This window comes from Schistocerca americana, chromosome 7, assembly GCF_021461395.2.
Source record: "Schistocerca americana isolate TAMUIC-IGC-003095 chromosome 7, iqSchAmer2.1, whole genome shotgun sequence".
Classification (NCBI taxonomy): Eukaryota; Metazoa; Arthropoda; class Insecta; order Orthoptera; family Acrididae; genus Schistocerca; species Schistocerca americana.
Window position 1 is genome coordinate 272,132,782 of NC_060125.1, and position 21,264 is coordinate 272,154,045.

Here is a 21,264-nt window from a genome sequence, read left to right on the forward strand (position 1 = left end):
GGGTGTGTGACGAACCCTGAATACTAGTGTCACAAGAAACCTGTTATCACGCCAAAACATCCTGTGCATACCAGCGAAGCGACGGCTTACTGAACAATAAACGCTTTTAACCAAGTTGCATTTTCTCCCACAGCTAATAATCTGTATCCTTAAAGTACACCGTTGTGGAATATTTGTTTCATGCATTACGACGGGGAGCCATGCGGAGAAGCAGAGACGAGTGCCGTGCCGCCAGCCAGCCGGTCGCGGGAAACCACTGCAACACGCCGACAGTGGTGAATGGTTCGGCGCGGTTCGCGACTGCTCGGGCGCCACCTCAGCACGCCGTCGCTGTTACTGCGAGCAGGTCGTCGACCTCAGCGGTCGTTGGCACGCCGCGTTCCAGACGACGCTAAGCAACAATTGCTTCGCGTCGCCCGCTTCGTACATTGTTGACATTCAACCGAACATTACCAACTACGTTGTTAATGTACTAATATGAAAATGATTTATTGGACACGAAATTACGTGACAAATATTTTTTTTCTTTAGTTACTGTGTATAGACTCAAAATATTCATTGGTTCAGTGATATATGTTATATGTTTTCGTCACATTAGTGAAGCAAACTGACGCGAATGCCGTACCATGGTAAAACATTTGTCGTTACTAGCTGTAGAGACAATCCATTACACTACTGTAAAACTGTTTAATGATTGACTTTCAGTGTGACACAGAACACAAATGTGAAAGAGTGTAGAAGGTACATTTTTGACAAGGAGACTAAGAGTTTAACATTTTGTCATAAATAATCTTTGTTATCTATGAACACTGGATAATGTCCAACCTTTTTTGATGAACAATCAAACTGTTTTAAGACAAACCAGGCGAGATGACCATGGCTCCGGCGCAGTTTTCCCAGGTTTTCTGACCGCACGTAGCCCGAATGGGGGAGCCAGGAAACTGTAATGACCCTGGGACTAGGTTTACGGTCACCTCGCAAAGTGTGAGAAAACCATAAAGAGTGTAATTAAAACTATAGTGCAAAAGAGCAAGGAAGTGAACAGTGAATATTCCAAATAAGGTGATAGACAATGACAAAACGGACGTTAGTGGCAGCATATTGCCGAACATTCTTAACGTTAGTCAATTGCTGCCAGGGAGCATTGTAACGTCTATTAGCAAAAGACATATTATGTAGTAAAGAGAAAACATTGTGTATTATGTTTTGTTATTGTATGGAATTATGTACTTTTTTTATTATTTATTTTAGATAATATCTGTGTCGGCGAGTACTGAAACCGCCACAGACGATAAATATCAAACAAAGATGAGAATGTGTGACTAGTATAAATAATACAGCACGAACATTAATTTCTCTGTCTTCTTCTTGGAGTTACGGGAGTAGGATAGCCTGTGACGTTGTATTGTACGCTAGCCTAGCCTTCTTTTGTCAAGATTGAGAGATGTACGCCATTACGTACTCATTTTAAAGGTGTGTAATAATTAACATATTTAAATGTTTTGAATAGAGTTATTTAATGAAACCTTGCATTATTATTTGTAATAGCTTGCTCGGCATATTATCCCATCCCTTTAAGACATTTTCAGTTATTTACATATTATCCGTGGTGCAGAGCTGCGCTACGAACGAACGAGCCGCTGCCGCGGCGCACTCAAACTGCATTAAATGAAATCTATCATACCGCAAAGAAGCGGGGAGGTAATAGTGAAATAAAATTATTTCTTTCAGCTTTCGGACAGGTAGAGCAGAGCAGCAGATTTTATGATGTGTTTTGCAGGTTGACGCGGGCTGCTGATAATACACTCCTGGAAATTGAAATAAGAACACCGTGAATTCATTGTTCCAGGAAGGGGAAACTTTATTGACACATTCCTGGGGTCAGATACATCACATGATCACACTGACAGAACCACAGGCACATAGACACAGGCAACAGAGCATGCACAATGTCGGCACTAGTACAGTGTATATCCACCTTTCACAGCAATGCAGGCTGCTATTCTCCCATGGAGACGATCGTAGAGATGCTGGATGTAGTCCTGTGGAACGGCTTGCCATGCCATTTCCACCTGGCGCCTCAGTTGGACCAGCGTTCGTGCTGGACGTGCAGACCGCGTGAGACGACGCTTCATCCAGTCCCAAACATGCTCAATGGGGGACAGATCCGGAGATCTTGCTGGCCAGGGTAGTTGACTTACACCTTCTAGAGCACGTTGGGTGGCACGGGATACATGCGGACGTGCATTGTCCTGTTGGAACAGCAAGTTCCCTTGCCGGTCTAGGAATGGTAGAACGATGGGTTCGATGACGGTTTGCATGTACCGTGCACTATTCAGTGTCGCCTCGACGATCACCAGTGGTGTACGGCCAGTGTAGGAGATCGCTCCCCACACCATGATGCCGGGTGTTGGCCCTGTGTGCCTCGGTCGTATGCAGTCCTGATTGTGGCGCTCACCTGCACGGCGCCAAACACGCATACGACCATCATTGGCACCAAGGCAGAAGCGACTCTCATCGCTGAAGACGACACGTCTCCATTCGTCCCTCCATTCACGCCTGTCGCGACACCACTGGAGGCGGGCTGCACGATGTTGGGGCGTGAGCGGAAGACGGCCTAACGGTGTGCGGGACCGTAGCCCAGCTTCATGGAGACGGTTGCGAATGGTCCTCGCCGATACCCCAGGAGCAACAGTGTCCCTAATTTGCTGGGAAGTGGCGGTGCGGTCCCCTACGGCACTGCGTAGGATCCTACGGTCTTGACATGCATCCGTGCGTCGCTACGGTCCGGTCCCAGGTCGACGGGCACGTGCACCTTCCGCCGACCACTGGCGACAACATCGATGTACTGTGGAGACCTCACGCCCCACGTGTTGAGCAATTCGGCGGTACGTCCACCCAGCCTCCCGCATGCCCACTATACGCCCTCGCTCAAAGTCCGTCAACTGAACATACGGTTCACGTCCACGCTGTCGCGGCATGCTACCAGTGTTAAAGACTACGATGGAGCTCCGTATGCCACGGCAAACTGGCTGACACTGACGGCGGCGGTGCACAAATGCTGCGCAGCTAGCGCCATTCGACGGCCAACACTGCGGTTCCTGGTGTGACCGTTGTGCCGTGCGTGTGATCATTGCTTGTACAGCCCTCTCGCAGTGTCCGGAGCAAGTATGGTGGGTCTGACACACGGTGACAATGTGTTCTTTTTTCCATTTCCAGGAGTGTATATTACTAACAGTACAAAAAAGATAATTTGCCTTCATAACATAATAGGAATCTTGCTGTGCTTAGTTCTGGTCTGGCAAACCTTATAGAAAAAACGTCATTTTCTCCGATAATAGTCTCATGTTCTTGTGCTAGTCGTGGTAATTACTGGTGTTTTACTGTTAACAAAAATCCACTGCAAAATTTTGATGTTGAGCAATCATTGCGAACTGTAACATCAGTATTCATAACAAAGTAATTTTCATTTTCAATAACTATAAAGTTGGGAAGATATGTTGAATTTTATAGTGAGTTACAGTAACGTAAAAATGTTCCTTTAATAGAAAGCCAGATACAGAACAATAACAATACGATATATTCTGTTTTGTTGAAAATTAATGTTTATAAAGAAATTCATGGCACAGCATTACTGAAAGGTATTTCGCGGCTCTTTTCGTATATGCGTTGTTACGCAAGTAATAATAATAATAATAATAACAAAAAAAAATAATAGAAAAGAGAGACAAGAAGTGAAAAACACCAGCGTTATTACACACTCTCTGTTCTAGTCTTGAAGATAACCCAATCTACGGCGGCCATTTCGTATTGTAAGTCGTGAATTTTAAATAATATATTGTAATTTAAGCTACTTCTGCATTTTCTTTCATGTGTGTAGTGACCTTCATGCAGAAGGAAAGATAAGGTTTACTTTCAAGTTTTGCATTACACTGGATAAACAACAAAACGGCCGAACAATCGACCATTCTTCTCAGACATCTTGCGTAGGAATAAAAGTATTTGGAAATTTGTGGTAAGATCTTATGGGCCCAAACTGCTGAGGTCATCGGTCCACAAGCTTACATACTACTTAATCTAACTTAAACGAACCTACGCCAAGGATAACACACACACCCATGCCCGAGGCAGGACACGAACCTCAGACAGGGGGAGCCACGCGGATCGTGACAAGGTGCTCGAGACCGTGCGGTTACCCCGCGCGGGGTGGGGATAATTTCATTATAATTTCGTTGCGTTAGATCATCAACGGACGCTTTAAAATACTCGCATCATAGTTAGTAAAGAAAAGAAAGTGAATACTTCAATTTATTTCGTATTAAAGCAATAACTAAGAACATTCAGTTCAGTACGGACATTGGCCCCTTCTCGGCAAAACAAAGATTGTTCCGTTTAAAAAAGGAAATATTTTCTTTAATTCAAAGGTTACTTTTAATTAAATATGGTAAAGATATCTTTCAGCAATATCTGTGATAACACGAAATATAATCCCTGAGGTTACGTTTACGTTTTTTGACACTATGAACGCTGAACGTAAACACAAATTACATCAAATTCTAAAAGCGCCTCACGCAATCATATATTAAAAAGGCGGTGAGTCGCTTGCTGTTATTCTCGTGTCCGCTCCGCCAAATAAGTGCTCTATTCACGCTCTTGCCGGGCGTAAATATCAATAAAGTTAGGCGTTAAGTTTTCTTACACTTTTTTCGGCACATTCGTTGAGTACACCGTAAGAATACTTGAGACAGTGTCCAGACCTGGGCGGTAGCGGTACACTTCGGTACTGTGAAATCAACCTCTTCTAGCAGACTTTTTTGCTTGTAATGATCATTCCTATAAAAATCCTCATATATTGATCATTCCTGCTAGGTCACTGTCTTTTTTTTTCTTTTTTTTTTTTTTCAAAAAATACGTAGGAGCAATCACGCGGCGTATGTTCGATGTATTAAGAACGCTACAACACTAATAATCAAATGATAAGACATTGAAATCACTGCTCGAAATAACGTACTGTAATTATGAATGAAAAATCGATGTTGTTATTTTAGTGGCAATGGAACAGTCATAAAAAAGTAGTGATTGGCAGATATGTCCATCTATGTCTATACTACGCAAGAGCGTTATGAAGTGCGGTGGAGGATTGTTTGTGTATCACCGTCACTGCCTCCCTTTCCTATCCCAGTCGCGAATGTTCCGCAGGAGAAACGACTGTCGTTTAAGTCCCTGCGTGCTCCCGAGTCTCTCTAATTTTACCTTCACGGTTTTTTTATAGATACACATAGGAGGAAACAATATAATGACTGACACTTGTAGGAAAGTTCGATGAAGGTATTTTAACGCTAAACTACACCATTCTGTACAGTGCCTCTCTTACAACATCTGCCACTGGAGTTGGCTGAGCATCCTCTTGGCACATCTGCGCTTACTAAACGAGCCTGTGACGAAACGCGCTTCTCTTCTTTGGATTTTTTGTATTTCTTGTATCAGTTCTTTCTGGTGCGGGTCCTGCAGTGACAAGCAGTATCCAAGTATCAACCGTACCGGGATTTCGTAAGCTAATTCCTTCGTGGGTGGTCTGCACTCTTGAGGATTTTTGCAATGATTCTCACTCTGACATTTGTGTTTTCTCTGAGTAGCATTATTCCGTTGTTTTGGTTTAAATCTCTCGCTGTGCATGCTCCTGAATCACATCTCCTGATGTCACTGCTTCCAGTGCTTGTTAAGCAATCGTGTAATCATACGGCAACGGGTATTTTTCCCTATTTGTGCGCAATGTGCTATGATTCTTTTGTTGAGTATTAATTGCCAATCCCTGCAGGTATTCCTGCAATTCGCTACAATTATCTAAGGCAGCGACTTCTCCATATACAGAGTGTTAGGGGTAAAGTGTAGATATTTTTATCGGTGACAGTGAGGGCAGTACACCGAAAAACAGTATATCAGTACTTATTTCATTTGCAAAATAGAAATTACAGCTATTAGTAGTAGTACGTTTTTAGGTGGTCAGTACCTCTAAGTACACGTGGCAAGAGGGCGCAATTAATGTTCCTGTTCTTCTGGGCAGCAAGTTAGGTGTAGAAATGTGGACGCGTAGACGCAAAACGGTTAATCTTCATGAAAAGGCGTATACCACTTTAGTGGTGCAATTACGACGATGCAGAAAACTTCAAGTAGCAGCCGGCCGGTGTGGCCGAGCGGTTCTAGGCACCTCAGTCTGGAACCGCGCGACCGCTACGGTGGCAGCTTCGAATCCTGCCTCGGGGATGGATATGTGTGATGTCCTTAGGTTAGTTAGGTTTAAGTAGTTCTAAGTTCTAGGGACTAATGACCTCACATGTTAAGTCCCATTGTGCTCAGAGCCATTTGAATCTTTTTTTTTTTTTTTTTCAAGTAAGTAAATTACGTGACGTGTGTGTGTGGAACACTGTTAGATGCAGAGAATACCAACCAACACACTAAATTTGTTACAAATTAAGGTATCAACGATCTCAGTATCCACTCTTGTACTTGTAACACCGAGTACGCAAAGGGCCACAAAAAGTATCCGTTCGAAGGCCAACAGTTCAGACTTGGTATGTCAGCCAGGCAAAATCGCCGTGAGCACTGAGACAATCATCCGACCAACGCACCACGTTGAAGGTGCTGATTTACTAAACAGGAATCGTCTACACTTCAAGACCTTTTATAAGGAACCGAAGGAGTGATGACCACGTAAGAAGAGATCAGGAACATAGGGAAGGTATTCAAGTCTCCCCCACTTGAGTTGGCGCAACTTCTGCGTTCCGACATTACGATAAGGAAAAGAGCGTTATCATGAACTTGGCACACCACTCCACAAAGGCGGAATTCACAGATTTGCAGTCCCACACACATTCTTCGTTCTCTGATCGAAGTCTACCAGTATATGCCCTTCGGTAGTCAAGAAAAAAATAACAGAACTAGGGGCTTGTTTGGACGCATTCGGTAATAACGTCGCCACAGTTCGCGTTTCCACATTTGAAGCACGCATGCTAGAAAGAGACGAATGCCACACTAATCCCTTGTCTACGTGTCGGTGCTTATATACCTGCAAAGGAGTCCCGCCATGTTGCAAATGCGCTGCACCAACATCTTCAAAGAGAAACTTTTTGACCGCCATGTATAAAACAGCATCATCCGCGAAACGCCTCACCAGCGACGATCAGATACAGTACGTTTTTTGTTTATTTATATGTAACATTACACGTGTATATTGTGTGTGTGTGTGTGTGTGTGTGTGTGTGTGTCTGTGTGTGTGTGTGTGTGTGTGTGTGTGTGTGTTGTCCTCTTCCTTAACGGTTAAAGAGGATGATGTAGCAAAAATATGAACTCAAAGAGAACACCCTAATCGTTCTCTCAATCATCTAAAGCAGATATCTGAATAAAGAGAGTCCTTTCGAAGCAATGGAAAGCATGCGGGAAATCATGGAAGTCACGTACATGCTGTAAACGCATGCATCTGTAAGATACAGAGAGCTGTTCTCAAAGATCTGGAGAGGACTATGAGCAGCTTCACCTCTTCCGAGAACATCCAAGTGTATTCTCTCAGATGACCGATGATGGGAAGAATTTTTTGGGTTCGAAATTTGTGGCCTTGTATGAATAAATTATCACCAGAGAATGCAATCATATGATTCAGATGGTTTAAATGGTTCTAAGCACTATGGTACTAAACATCTGAGGTCATCAGTCCCCTAAACTTAGAACTATTTAAACCTAACTGACATAGGACATCACACACATCCATGCCTGAGGCAGAATTCGAACCTGCGAGCGTAGCAGCCGCGTGGTTGTGGACTGAAGCGCCTAAAACCGCTCGACCACAGCGGCCGGAATCATATGGTTACTTAGGGGAAAAAAGGGAAATTGCCTCAGACCGCAATTAAATTATATAATTTCCATTCTGAAGCTTCTAGCTTGTATCTGCTCCTAACACAAACACACAATAAACCAGTGCAACACACAGTGTGGTAATATTACGTCATGATGCCGGTCGTGAGCCTCGACGTAACTTGTCTAAAATGCCTGATGCTTGCGGTGCCCTCTCCCCTCTCCCCTTTTTTAGCGTACAACGACAATATAAACTGTCCTTTACACCCAGTTAACGAACACTTTTAATTAGTTATGCACTGAGGTGTTCCAGGCTACCTTGGGCTGCGTGGTTGTTTGTTATACTTCACCTCATGCTCCAAACACTTAAAAAAGTTGCCACGTGATCACTCCTTTTATATACAATGAATCTTGCTTACTGATTATTCGCTCGCCGTTAAGTATCATTAATGAGTCTCCAACTAGTCTGTGTCCTGAATCAGTGTGCCTTCTTCCTCAAACTTGGCTCAGACTTCGCCTTCTTATAGGCTGCACATAAAGCTGCTGAAAATTAACTTCTCGTCCTCATTCACTCCACTAAATAAAAAAGAAGTTAGATTCAATCCACCTTCTTACATTACCTTAGAAAGTACAACTCAGGACAGATACCAACTCATATATTGCCTCTCTGTACTACTTACGTAACATATCTGAAATTCAGCTTGATAATGAAGAATTACAGTACAGTTATTTATTACCTTTAACATTTTGCCTTCTTAGATTTCATGCAGCTCTTTCCTCCGCGCCGCCCGTTCCACGGATCTCGTATCTCCAACTCTGCAGGTAGGATCGTCTGACTGCTATCTACTTCCGTACAGTCACTGAGTCGTCAGCTCTGGTATCAGCACCTTCGATTTAAAACACCTCCCAACAGTGGGATGCTCACCAGGTATCACCTACTGTGTCACGAACATATTTTCTCTGACTTACGTACTTAAGGACGTGATACCTTTCATTCAAGGAATGAGATGCGTCACTGCAGTACGTTAATTCAGCTTGACCGTGTCAGACTTCCTTTCCAGAGAATATGAACTACATCAGTGGACTATTCAGACTGACTTTCGGTTAGCTCGGATGTAGAGAGAAACCAAGTTTCAGTCATTTTAGCATCAACTGTTCCACAAACTTCCGTGCCATCCAAAATTTAAGAAAGTTAATTGTGATCGCTAATCTTGACTTTGAAGATATCGATCGCTGACTCACCTAGAAATTAATTAACTTCCCAAAAATCTCAACAAGATTTGATCCTCAAAATTAATCTTCTCTCGATGGATTCAGATTAAAATTCATAGTAATCTTCAAAATACAGCCTCTTTAAAATTCTTGAAGGATAAGTAAATAAATTTTCACTTCACCGATGTATTTCATTACAAGGTACGTCATACAATAGCATCGATGTCAATTGTATGAGATCATGACATGAACTGACTTAATAATCGCTACATTTTCCACACACGCCAACAGAATCTTCTTCCGCACGACAGCTTTTGGTCAGTCCTCTATCGTTGGCGCCTGTGGTAGGAGACATTGGAGTAACTTTCTTGATATTTGCTTACACTACACGCTGGCTGGACATTCCAACCCCATTTATTCAGATACATTAGTCACAGTTCGCAAAACGGATCAAAAGAAATGATGCCCTCTGTAAATGAATAGTGGCTGCCAGTCTTACAAAACTATTAAACCATAGGAGCATTAATTGTCTAAGTACAGAGTTAGCTGAAGACATCCAGTCATACCCTATCTTAATTGACTCTAGTAAACACACATGCGGCAAAATGAATGTAAAGAAAAATTACACAGAAACAAACCATCAATCAATAAAACAGATCATTCTTTAGATGCTTGTGTGTAGGCCGTTAGGTACCATGGAGATGAAACGAAAAACGTTGACTCCAGGGACCATGTTCGCATTTACATTCAGCAATACTGGAGAAATAATTGGAATGACAACGCTATGAGAGGGGTGCTAATCAAGAATACAAACGAATTACTTACATTTATTTGGCATTGGAATTAGAAGTCACGTGGAAGTATGCGATATTAACAATATCACTATCTACATCAACATTTATACTCCGCAAGCCACCCAAAGGTGTGTGGCGGAGGGCACTTTACGTGCCACTGTCATTACCTCCCTTTCCTGTTCCAGTCGCGTTTGGTTCGCGGGAAGGACGACTGCCGGTAAACCTCCTTGCGAGCTCGAATCTCTCTAATTTTACATTCGTGATCTCCTCGGGAGGTATAGGTAGGGGGAAGCAATATATTCGATACCTCATGCAGAAACGCACCCTCTTGGAACCTGGACAGCAAGCTACACCGCGATGCAGAGCGCCTCTCTTGCAGAGTCTGCCACTTGAGTTTGCTAAACATTTCCGTAACGCTATCACGCCTACCAAATAACCCTGTGACGAAACGCGCCACTCTTCTTTGGATCTTCTCTATCTCCTCTATCAACCCGACCTGGTACGGATCCCACAGTGATGAGCAATACTCAAGTATAGGTCGAAGGAGTGTTTTGTAAGCCACCTCCTTTGTTGAAGGACTACTTTTTCTAAGGACTCTCCCAATGAATCTCAACCTGGCACCCGCCTTGCCAACAATTAATTTTATATGATCATTCCACTTCAAATCGTTCCGTACGCATACTCCCAGATGTTTTACAGAAGTAACTGCTACCAGTGTTTGTTCCGCTATCATATAATCATACAATAAAGGATCCTTCTTTGTATGTATTCGCAGTACATTTGTCTATGTTAAGGGTCAGTTGCCGCTCCCTGAACCAAGTGCCTATCCGCTGCAGATCTTCCTGCATTCCGCTGCAATTTTCTAATGCTGTATACTACAGCATCATCCGCGAAAAGCCTCCTGGAACTTCCGACACTGTCTCCTAGGTCATTTATATATATATTGTGAAAAGCAATGCTCCCATAACACTCCCCTGTGCCACGCCAGAGGTTACTTAAACGCCTGTAGACGTCTCTCCATTGAGAACAATGTGGTGTCACCGCCAGACACCACACTTGCTTGGTGGTAGCCTTTAAATCAGCCGCGGTCCGTTAAGTATACGCCGGACCCGCGTGTCGCCACTATCAGTGATTGCCGACCGTGCGCCGCCACACGGCAGGTCTAGTCTAGAGAGACTCCCTAGCACTGGCCCCAGTTGTACAGCCGACTTTGCTAGCGATGGTTCACTGTCTACTTACGCTCTCATTTGCCGAGACGATAGTTCAGCATAGCATTCTGCTACGTCATTTGCTACGACCTAGCAAGGCGCCATATTCAGTAATTAGAATGAATTCTGAACAGACAATTTTGTGAATCGTGTACCGTCAAGAGCGACGTTCATCACTAATGGATTAAAGTTAAGTATCAAACTAGCTACGTCCGCTTTCTGCGTTCTAATTCCTTGTCATGTTCCCGACCTCACGTCAGTATAGTCCTTCCCTCCTCACGCCAGCCTGAGTGAGCTAAAACTCGTGCATATCGGCCTCCTCTAGTAACACAGTGTTGGCTCTTCTGCCAACACAACAAACAACATGCTGTGTTCTGTTTGCTAAAAACTCTTCAATCCAGCCACACAGCTGGTCTGATGTTCCATAGGCTCTTACTTTGTTTATCAGGCGACAGTGCGGAACTGTATCGAACGCCTCCCTGAAGTCAAGGAAAATGACATCTACCTGGGTGCCTGTATCTGGTATTTTCTGGGTCTCATCTGTGTAAGTAATGTTTATCGTTTGTAAACACTGTGTGATCTGATGTATTGCCTAAATGACTATGAATATAAATGAAAACGAATAGAACTTGTATTCTCGACAAGATGTTGAATCTATTACTGAAGGGTGAACTGTAAAGATTTTACAAAGTGTGCGAGTGCTGTGGACACACGGAAAGAAATGTTAGTGCCAAACAATAAAAAAATGATGTGCCACGAACATTTCGGGGGACACTGTGCCGTCCCAGCAGCATTTGTGCCGTAAAGACATTTAAGACAAAAGAACTTGGAACGAGAAGTGTATCTCACGTTGGAATAAATGTACACGAACCTTATGTGTTTCACCGACCGCATAGGCGGTTTTATAGTAAATATTAAATTTTAATCTCAGTATCAAGCAGTAAACTATTTATGTAATAACCTCTGTGATATTAATAAGGGAGAACGCTCCCAGATCGTTCTTCTCTCTCTTTTTCTTCGCTTGTTTCTGGGGTTAAGAAGGGAACATCTTGTAGCACAACAGTAATGTAAGCATTTATGCTGTTAACCTTGTTAATATAGTACGTTAAAGTTTGTATGTGAGTTATTTCAACGCACAGTGAGCCCACTGTCATGTTCCTTGCATTGGTTTAATTTTTATTAAGACGTTTACAGCTGCACAGTTTTACCGGACACTGCTTCAACGGACGCCATTACGCGCCGATCTAATATGCGAAATCATAGCGGAAGCGCAGACACAGCCCGCTTTAACATTTAACAAACTTTTTTCACAGCGATCAGCCGCAGTGGAGAGCAACATTAGTTTTAAGATTTTACTTTTCAGCTTATTCCGGGAACCAGGATTCGACTACTACAGTCCGAATATAACGGTAAGAGGAGTATTCTTCGAGTGTTGAGTGGTCCACAATAACTTCAATGTTTGAGTCCATGCTCTTTAAAGTACGAATACGCCGAGGCTAAATATCATACTGTTATATCTTCATTCTCACGCAATATTCTTGGAAGTAAAAATCATTTAACAATTTTTGCATATTGGACCACACAGTTACATTTACGCGCGTTTTTACAGGCATCGAATAAATAAGTAAATAAGTAAATAAGTAAATAAAGAAATAAATAAATAATAAGTATGCTACACCCCTCTTGAAGGACAGCCACTTCAATATGTTTAGTGCCTCAAGGTTCGTTTGAGCCGTCCAGGACTCGGCAGTAATGAGAGCAAGCTGGTTGTTACACCTGCAGACTCAAAACACGGCTAATTCAATCAAGCTTTTGACACCTTGTAGGCTTACAACACCACAGAACGACACTGTCAGTGATAGCCACTCACTCTACTCAGTGCAGATGCAGGTGAAGAAATAAACCCCCAAAATTCACAAACAAAACAAATGAGACAATTATCTTCCCTTGTTAACGAAAAATGTTGCAAATAATTACATATGTTTTACGCCGGAATGCTGCACAAGAAATTGTGTAATTTAGGCATACACTGCCTACGATATTTATTTACTTAGACGAAAGGATCCCCTCATCAAACGGCTGCATGACAGAAAAAGCGACTATATTCGTTAAAGGTAATCTTTTTTTATTTATAAGCTTTCGAAACGTCCCTATACAGCAGCTCAAACGTTACATTACAATTTGTTTTGAGAATTCATGATAGCCGTTATTTTACGTCGTACCCTGCTACAAAATTAAATAGTAATAACAAAGGATTGATTCGATGTAAAACAAGATTTGCAACCAGAGTACACTAAAACGAATAAACAAGACGAAAATGGAAGCTAATGACCTTTGAAAGTCTGAGCAGCTCGCATATACAGTAATACTGGAGAAGATCGACTCAAGGTCCAAGTACAAGAAATGCACTACAAAAAGGAAACTCACATCATAAAATAAGCACGCAAACTGTGAACTGCTTCGAGGAAAAGCAGCGCAAATGCGAACCACAACACTTATTCAAAAAAAACAGCGAAAGCAACGTTAGGCAAGGGCGGGACACCTTGTAATATCTCTGCGACTAGAAGTCCTACAAATGGTGAGCACCACGTCCTCCAACCCGACTCCATCTGAGTGTTCTCTCCTACGTTCGTCACCGCTCCTCTACGCTACCGGTGGAGAAGAGAAATCCTGAGCTTTGCCACCGTGCCAGCCGAGAATTTCTCCTCAAATTCAAAATTTCAGGGGAAGCCAGCAGAATTTTTTTTCCAAATGCACTTGTTGTATTTTTGTACATTGATCAGGCGTTGGTACTGGACGGGCTTTCACCCCCATTGGCTGAAAATTCGTCTGGGCTCAAAACGAAGGTCGTTGCCATGCTGTGTAAGGTAATTTGGTGGTGGCTCTTTCTCTGCGTATGCTTGCAGGAAAAGCCGAGGGCGAGGCAGGATATTTCCGAAGTTCAGAGTTGGAGAGGATAACTCATTTATCTTGCCTTTTGCATAATGAATTATTGAAGAACGGCGAGAAATGCTCCGTGCGCAAATCCCGCTGTAAAAGAAAATATCCTCTTCCTCGGTGAGCTAAGGACTCTCTTTATCAGCGGTAGGTCCTAATTACATGCCGAACATTCTTCCGAAAATAATCGCACCAGGGCAGATACCTCTAACAACCTCTTATTGAAACTTGGATGAGAACACCTGTCCCCCACAACGGAAAAATCGCGCAGGGTCAAGCCAAACAATGATTACAAGACACTTCAGGACCTGACAAACACAAACACAAAGATGGTCCATCTGTGACGTCTCCTGACAAGACATTCGCAAAAAAGGTGTAATATATGTGCAAAAAGAAACATTTATCTGTATTAATATTATTATTATTTCACTTGTGTGTGAACGGTTGTCTATTATGTAGAGTCTGTAAAAAACGAAATAATCATTTTTCGTTTCTGTGTTTGTGCAATATTTATGTATCTTTATTTTGCAAATAACATATGTGGTCGCCGAGTGAAAATCGAAGCAGACAATGATAATTGAAAAAATTAACAAAGTTATTTACTAGCGTAATGAATTGATTATAAATAGTGGAGGCTTAAATGTTCAAATGCGTGTGAAATCTTACGGGACTTAACTGCAAAGGTCATCAGTCCCTAAGCTTACACACTACTTAACCTAAATTATCCTAAGGACAAACACAGACACCCATGCCCGAGGGAGGACTCGAACCTCCGCCGGGACCAGCCGCACTGTATGACTGTAGCGCCAGAGACCGCTCGGCTAATCCCGCGCGGCGAGGCTTAAATGTTACTCTCTCTGTCTTCTTGTAGCCGTTAAAGTTGTAAGAGCATGTGACGCTCACTTGAATGCTTGGTTAGCTTTCTTTTGTTCTTTGTTCTAGAAAGACGCCATTGGAGCTGACGAATAAAAAAAAGGTGTGGACTTCGAATTTATGTTGATTTTTGAATATAGAAATTGTTAAAAATACTTGTAATAATTTATTGCTAGCTTGACCAGTTTTTCATTCCACATTTTCAGCCGTTTTCAGCATATTTAGAATTTCTTATGAAGCAGAGCTGCGACGCGATCGCGGGAGCCGCTGCCACGGCATATTCAAATTATAATTGAATGAAAGCAGTTTTCCCGCAATTAAGTGGCCAGGTAATGGTACATTAAAATTATTTCTTTCAGTTTCCCGGAGACCTCAGAGGAGAATTGTGGAATTTATTACGGGTAACCCAAATAAAAACCTGAAATATTTTTTAAAATATTATTTATTGTGCAGAAGTTGTACAAAGCTGTATCACTTTTCAACATAATCTCACCCACGCTCAATGCAAGTCCTCCAGCGCTTACAAAGTGCATAAATTCCTTTAGAAAAAAATTCTTTTTGTAGTCCGCAGAACCACTCATGCACCGCGTGGCGTACCTCTTCATCAGAACGGAACTTCTTTCCTCCCATTGCGTCTTTGAGTGCTCCAAACATTTGGAAATCACTTGGGGCAAGGTTGGTGAGTATGGTGGATGAGGAAGATACTCAAAATGCAGATCTGTGGTTGTTGCAACTATTGTACGGGCAGTGTGGGGCCTTGCATTGTCATGTTGCAAAAGGACACCTGCTGACAGCAATCCACGTCGCTTTGATGTGATTGCAGGCTGCAGATGATTTTTTAGGAGATCTGTGTATGATACACTGGTGACAGTGGTCCCTCTACGCATGTAATGCTCGAAAATGACGCCTTTTTCGTCCCAAAAGAGAGTCAGCATTACCTTCCCTGCTGATGGTTCTGTTCGAAACTCATTTGGTTTTGGTGATGAGGAATGGCGCCATTCCTTGCTCGCTCTCTTCGTTCGCAGTTGGTGGAAATGAACCCAGGTTTCGTCCCCAGTAACGATTCTTGCAAGGAAGCCATCAACTCCTCGTTCAAAGCACCGAAGAAGTTCTTCACAAGAATCAACACGTCGTTCTCTCATTTCAGGAGTCAGCTGCCGTGGCGCCCATCTTGCAGACACTTTGTGAAACTGGAGCACATCATGCACAATGTGGTGTACTGACCCAATCTGTGAACATGCTGCAATGTCATTCAGTGTCATTCAGCGGTTTTCCTTCACTATGGCTTCAACTGGTGCAATGTTCTGTGGAGTCACAACTCGTTGTGCCTGACCTGGAAGAGGAGCATCTTCCACAAGTCACACCTTTTGCGAACTTCCTACTCCATTCGTAGAATTTCTGCTGTGACAAACATGCATCGCCGTAATGAAGCTTCATTCGTCGATGAATCTCAATAGGTTTCACACCTTCACTACCCAAAAACCGAATAACAGAACGCTGTTCTTCCCTGGTGCAAGTCGCAAGTGGGGCGGCCATCTTTATACTGATACTGCGAGAGTATGTGTGCATCTGCACTATGCTGCCACCTACAGGCCATTCTGCACGCTGTTTCTAGCACTCTTACCAACTTACAGAATAACGGCGCGACATTTCGATTTGTTATTACAAATTTAAGGTTTTTATTTGACTTACCCTCGTATGTCATTTTCAGGTGGACATGGGCAACTGCTATTACAATCTCAGTGACGTAAATAATTTACGTAAATCAGAGTGGTAAAACCTTAGTTGTGTGGTATCAAAGACTGCTGTGCTGAAACCTGTTCTGGCTAATAATAATATTAAAATCGAATTTCATATTTTGTTTCGTGCTCTCGTGTTAGTCGTGGCAATCAATCGTGTTCTTATGTTAAAAAATCCACTGCAGCTTTCATGTTTAGCGAACATAGTATACTGTAACTTCTGTACGTGTAAATAAGAGGAATTTTCAGTCCATTTCAGAGATGAAAGTAGCAAAAGGCCATGTTTAGTTTTATAATTAGTTACAGTAATGACACCGTGTTTCATTTCTAACAGGCCAGATCAGGGTTATGTGAAAATTGTTTGCAAATTAAAGATCACACTTTCACAGCAGGAAATAATAGAGCGAGGTGCACAAAGTTAAAGTTTTTCAACTGCAGAAACTAATAGTGAGTATTGTATGTTATCTTTTGTGCTCGCAACAATAAGCAATATACAGTTAATTAAAACGTTATGCAACATAAACTGCGTATAGAATCAAAAAGTGCGCGGTGGGGAGGCGCGACATACCGTATTAAAAGTGTATAGGTACAAATTTTAAAGAAGGGGATTAAACGATACGTGACATTATGTTACTTTTCGCTGTGGTTTCTAGTACGTCTGCCACGCGGGATAGCCGCGCGGTTTAAAGCGTCCTGTCACGGTTTGCGCGGTCCACCCGTCGGAGTTTCGAGTCCTCTCTGGGGCATGGGTGTGTGTGTTGTCCTTAGCGTAAGTTAGTTTAAATTGGATTAAGCAGTGTGTAAGCTTAGGGACCGGTGACCCCAGCAGTTTGGTCCCATAAGATCATACCAAAAATTTCCAGAATTTCTAGTACGTCTCAAATAAATAATCGTCTTTCATCAGCAGAACTGTATAAACTTGTCGGTAATTCTTGTGGCTTGCCGCTTTAAACTAGGGATGGGAAAAACCGACCGATATTTTATTTCTGGTTTAGCGGTATTTGTTTGTTCTCGGTTATAACACGTGGTTTTTTTTATTTTTGCCTATAGCTGTGTGAAAAACCGAAATATTAAATAGCCATAGCAGAAGTGCTAAAATTTTTATGCTTTAAATAAACCTTTTTAAAAATAGGACTAATTTTTATTCGTAAAACTTGCATTCGTTTGAAATATTGAGTTATCACAGGAAATGGGAAAAACGGTCATTGCTATTTTAATACCAATGCCGACAAAAAGAGCAACAAACACTTGGCGTAAGAGCTGGTACGGCGTTGCTGTTACAATAATGGCCCTACTGCCGTCATTGTAGCTTAAGGCACGCGTGTACGTGCAGTCTGGAAGGCTTGCACACACCTGGTCTGCACGGTAGTTACTCGCTGTCCTCACAGGACGTCCATTATGTTGCAGAATGACACAAACACTAGTCTGGAAAAGTTTTTATGATGTGATGTAGCAATGAAGTACAACGCCTCGTTTGCTCTAAAATTTAACATTTCTCTGCTACTTCTATGAAACAATAAAAGGGGAAATAAATTGTGGTAACAGTAACAAATAAAAAATTTAACAACAATTCATTCACAGAATCCAATAACAATAGAAATAGCTGATCTGCTGCCTGTGTCTACATAATGTGCCTTTATCTTCTTGTAGCCCATGGAAACAGACAGATTAATGCGAAAAAAAACAGAGTTCTTCAAGCCAACGGCCTTGCCGCAGTGGTAACACCGATTCCCGTCAGATCACCAAAGTTAAGCGCTGTCGGGCTGGGCTAGCACTTGGATGGGTGTCCATCTGGTCTACCGAGCTCTGTTGGCAAGCGGGGTGCACTCAGCCCTTGTGCGGCAGCTGAGGAGCTACTTGGTTGAGAGGTAGCGGCTCCGGTCTCGGAAACTGATATACGACCGGGAGAGCGGTGTGCTGACCATATGCCCCTCCAAATCCGCATCCAGTGACGCCTATGGGCTGAGGATGACACGGCGGCCGGTCGGTGCCGTTGGGCCTTCATGGCCTGTTCGGGAAGAGTAATGTAGTGATGAGTAAGAGTTCTTCAACCTCAGTGTTCATCCTTTAGCACTGCCCGAATGGTGACATGATTCCAGATTACAACGCGATTTTTGATCAGAGTTCCAAAAAATTTGAAGCAGCAGGAGAATACTGGTGATCCTTTTTTGCAGTATTCAACCACATATGACTTTTAGAGGAAAAAACAGAGAGCAGTGGACGGACTAAGATTCCTTTTATTCGCCTATTTAATTTAATATTATTATATTCTGTGTATCCTGAAACAGAGAGTTAAATTTTATCAATCTTTGTTCAATTTATATGTTTATTACAAAAATAATAGGAATAAAAAACTGCAAATCAGTTATTTCGGAACCCGGTTATTTTCAGTGGTTTTAACAGTAGGGTAAACTGGTGTAAAAAAACAGAGATAATCGAAAACTAGTTGTTTCAGCGATAATCATTAAAGTAAAACTCGATTTACAACAGTGGAAAACAAGCGTCAGCACCTGTCTGGCGTAAGAACAGACAAAACATTATGTGTGCACACGGGCACACGTACTCCCAAATATACACGCAACACACACAAAGACATATCCATAAATTAAACAGGCAGATGTACACACGAAGCATTCCCCCACAAACGCTGAAAACTCTGCAAAATTGGACACTGACAAACAATAAATTAAAAAGACAACTTAATCTACAACTAATACTATATACAGATTATGAGTAAATAGTATGTGACTACATAACTATACATTATGTGGGCCTCGACCTCGAGTAGCGTTTCGTATATCAACAGGATCCCAAGATTCATTCTCTCGCTCGGTTGACTATTCAAGCATCCAATTATTTTCATTTGCTTTTTCGCAAGTGGTGGAGACTTACTATCACGCCAGTTAGGTGTCGAATTAAGCACCTATAGCCACTGCCATACTCTACTGTTTTTGCATTTTAGTGCTGGCCGTTACCTTCATTTTTATTTTGTCGCCTTTCGTTTTCTATTCTCGAATAACGTTCCCTCGCTCATTCTCCTCGAGATCAATCAAAATTAACCGAAATGCCTCTAGATCTATCTTTTCTACTCCGATGATTGGCCACTTGTGTTCGGTATGCATCGAGTTGATGATTAATTGTATCAAATCCCCACTTGTGTATAAGTTATCCAAATGCTGATTTCGCTTTAAAGTCTCATCAAAGTACATTGCATACGACATGAAACACATCGCAAATAGAGGCGGGTCAGTCTTTTATTATGCTCAGATGCACCCTACTTTGTTCATCCACCGACCAGTGTATTTTCATTATTGTGGAGTCAATATCCATTCAATATCCATGACGGAACTGGAACTGTGAGCAGCCATTCCCGCCATAGCAAATGCTACCCCACTCATTGTTATAAATTCAGTTTCCTTGTGGACAGCCCAGTGGTTCGGTAAGCTGTTTCTAAATTGCGCTAACCATGTTTTTACATGCAGCTACACCCCCCACCCCCCGCCTCACCACTGAACTTCAAGAATTTTCTTAATGAAAAAAAGTGTTTCTGGTCGAAAGCTAGGTCTAATTTAGAGACCGGTGCAGACGAGACTGATTCCTCCCTAATTATGCCAGATGGAGTCGGGCCATTCCACCTGAAGTCACCGATCGCAATACTGGCCTCATTTTCGTTGCTAATTCGCTCTCTCGTAACGATAAGAACGGTTCCGTCGCCCACGGAAGCCTCATCTCTTTCTTTGTCTCTTCCATGTCTTCTTTAAGTGAGACAAAATCTTCCGATTCCGTAAGCCGAACTGACTCTATCGCTTAAGAAACCGGATGCTTCTCTAAACTTTGCACTCTTTGCGCAAGGTCTGAGTTTGTGTTTTCGATCTTTTTTATTTTCTTCGCAAGGGAAGAGTTAACTTACCTCCATTCCCTTTATTTTACTTTTGGCCTGACAAACTCCACTCTGAACTGTTTTATTAACATCCTTTGAAGTTTACTAATTGTTTTGAATATGAAGTCCATCTCATCCAACTCATTTAAAAAAATTTATCTGCCTACATTTCGCTATCTGTGTCTGCTTTCTTCCTATCGGTTTCTGCTTTCTTTGTATCGGCGTCTGCCTTTTTTCTATCGGCTTCTGTTTCTTGTCTATCGGCATTTGCCTTTTTTCTGTTTTCACTTTTTCCAACATTATTCTACCCCACTTCAGCACATTCCCCATCCCTTCAAACACTGACTGACTGAACTTCAAGTTAATTTCTATTCTGTTTGACTATTTATTGTTACTTTCTTTACGATCCATATCGTTCTCTTGCGTTTGAGGTGCGGTTCCTTTCACGACTGATTCCTCCACGGGAGGTTCTGCAAAACTACATCCGAATCCTATGTGTTCTCCCTCGCTACACGAAATCGAGCCTTGTTGGCACGGTCCATTATTCGATTAACACTAAACTGGCTTTTCGATCACTAAATTTCTACGGCCAAACGTTATAATCCGCAAACAAAGAGAAAAAGAAATAATCTAATCATATATGAAGTCTTCACACACGAATATCTATTCATCACAAGTGGCGTAAATTAATATAACGTCTTAAGACACCCCCAAAATGCACAGACAATAATAACTAACAAACCTGCCGCTGCCGATTGGAAACTTACACTCAA

General features: G+C 42.3%; 1 pseudogene; it reads left to right on the forward strand.

The window, feature by feature from the left end:
- The first annotated feature begins 18,308 nt into the window (after positions 1-18,308).
- On the forward strand, positions 18,309-18,426 carry LOC124623499 (annotated as a pseudogene).
- Positions 18,427-21,264: the final 2,838 nt, after the last annotated feature.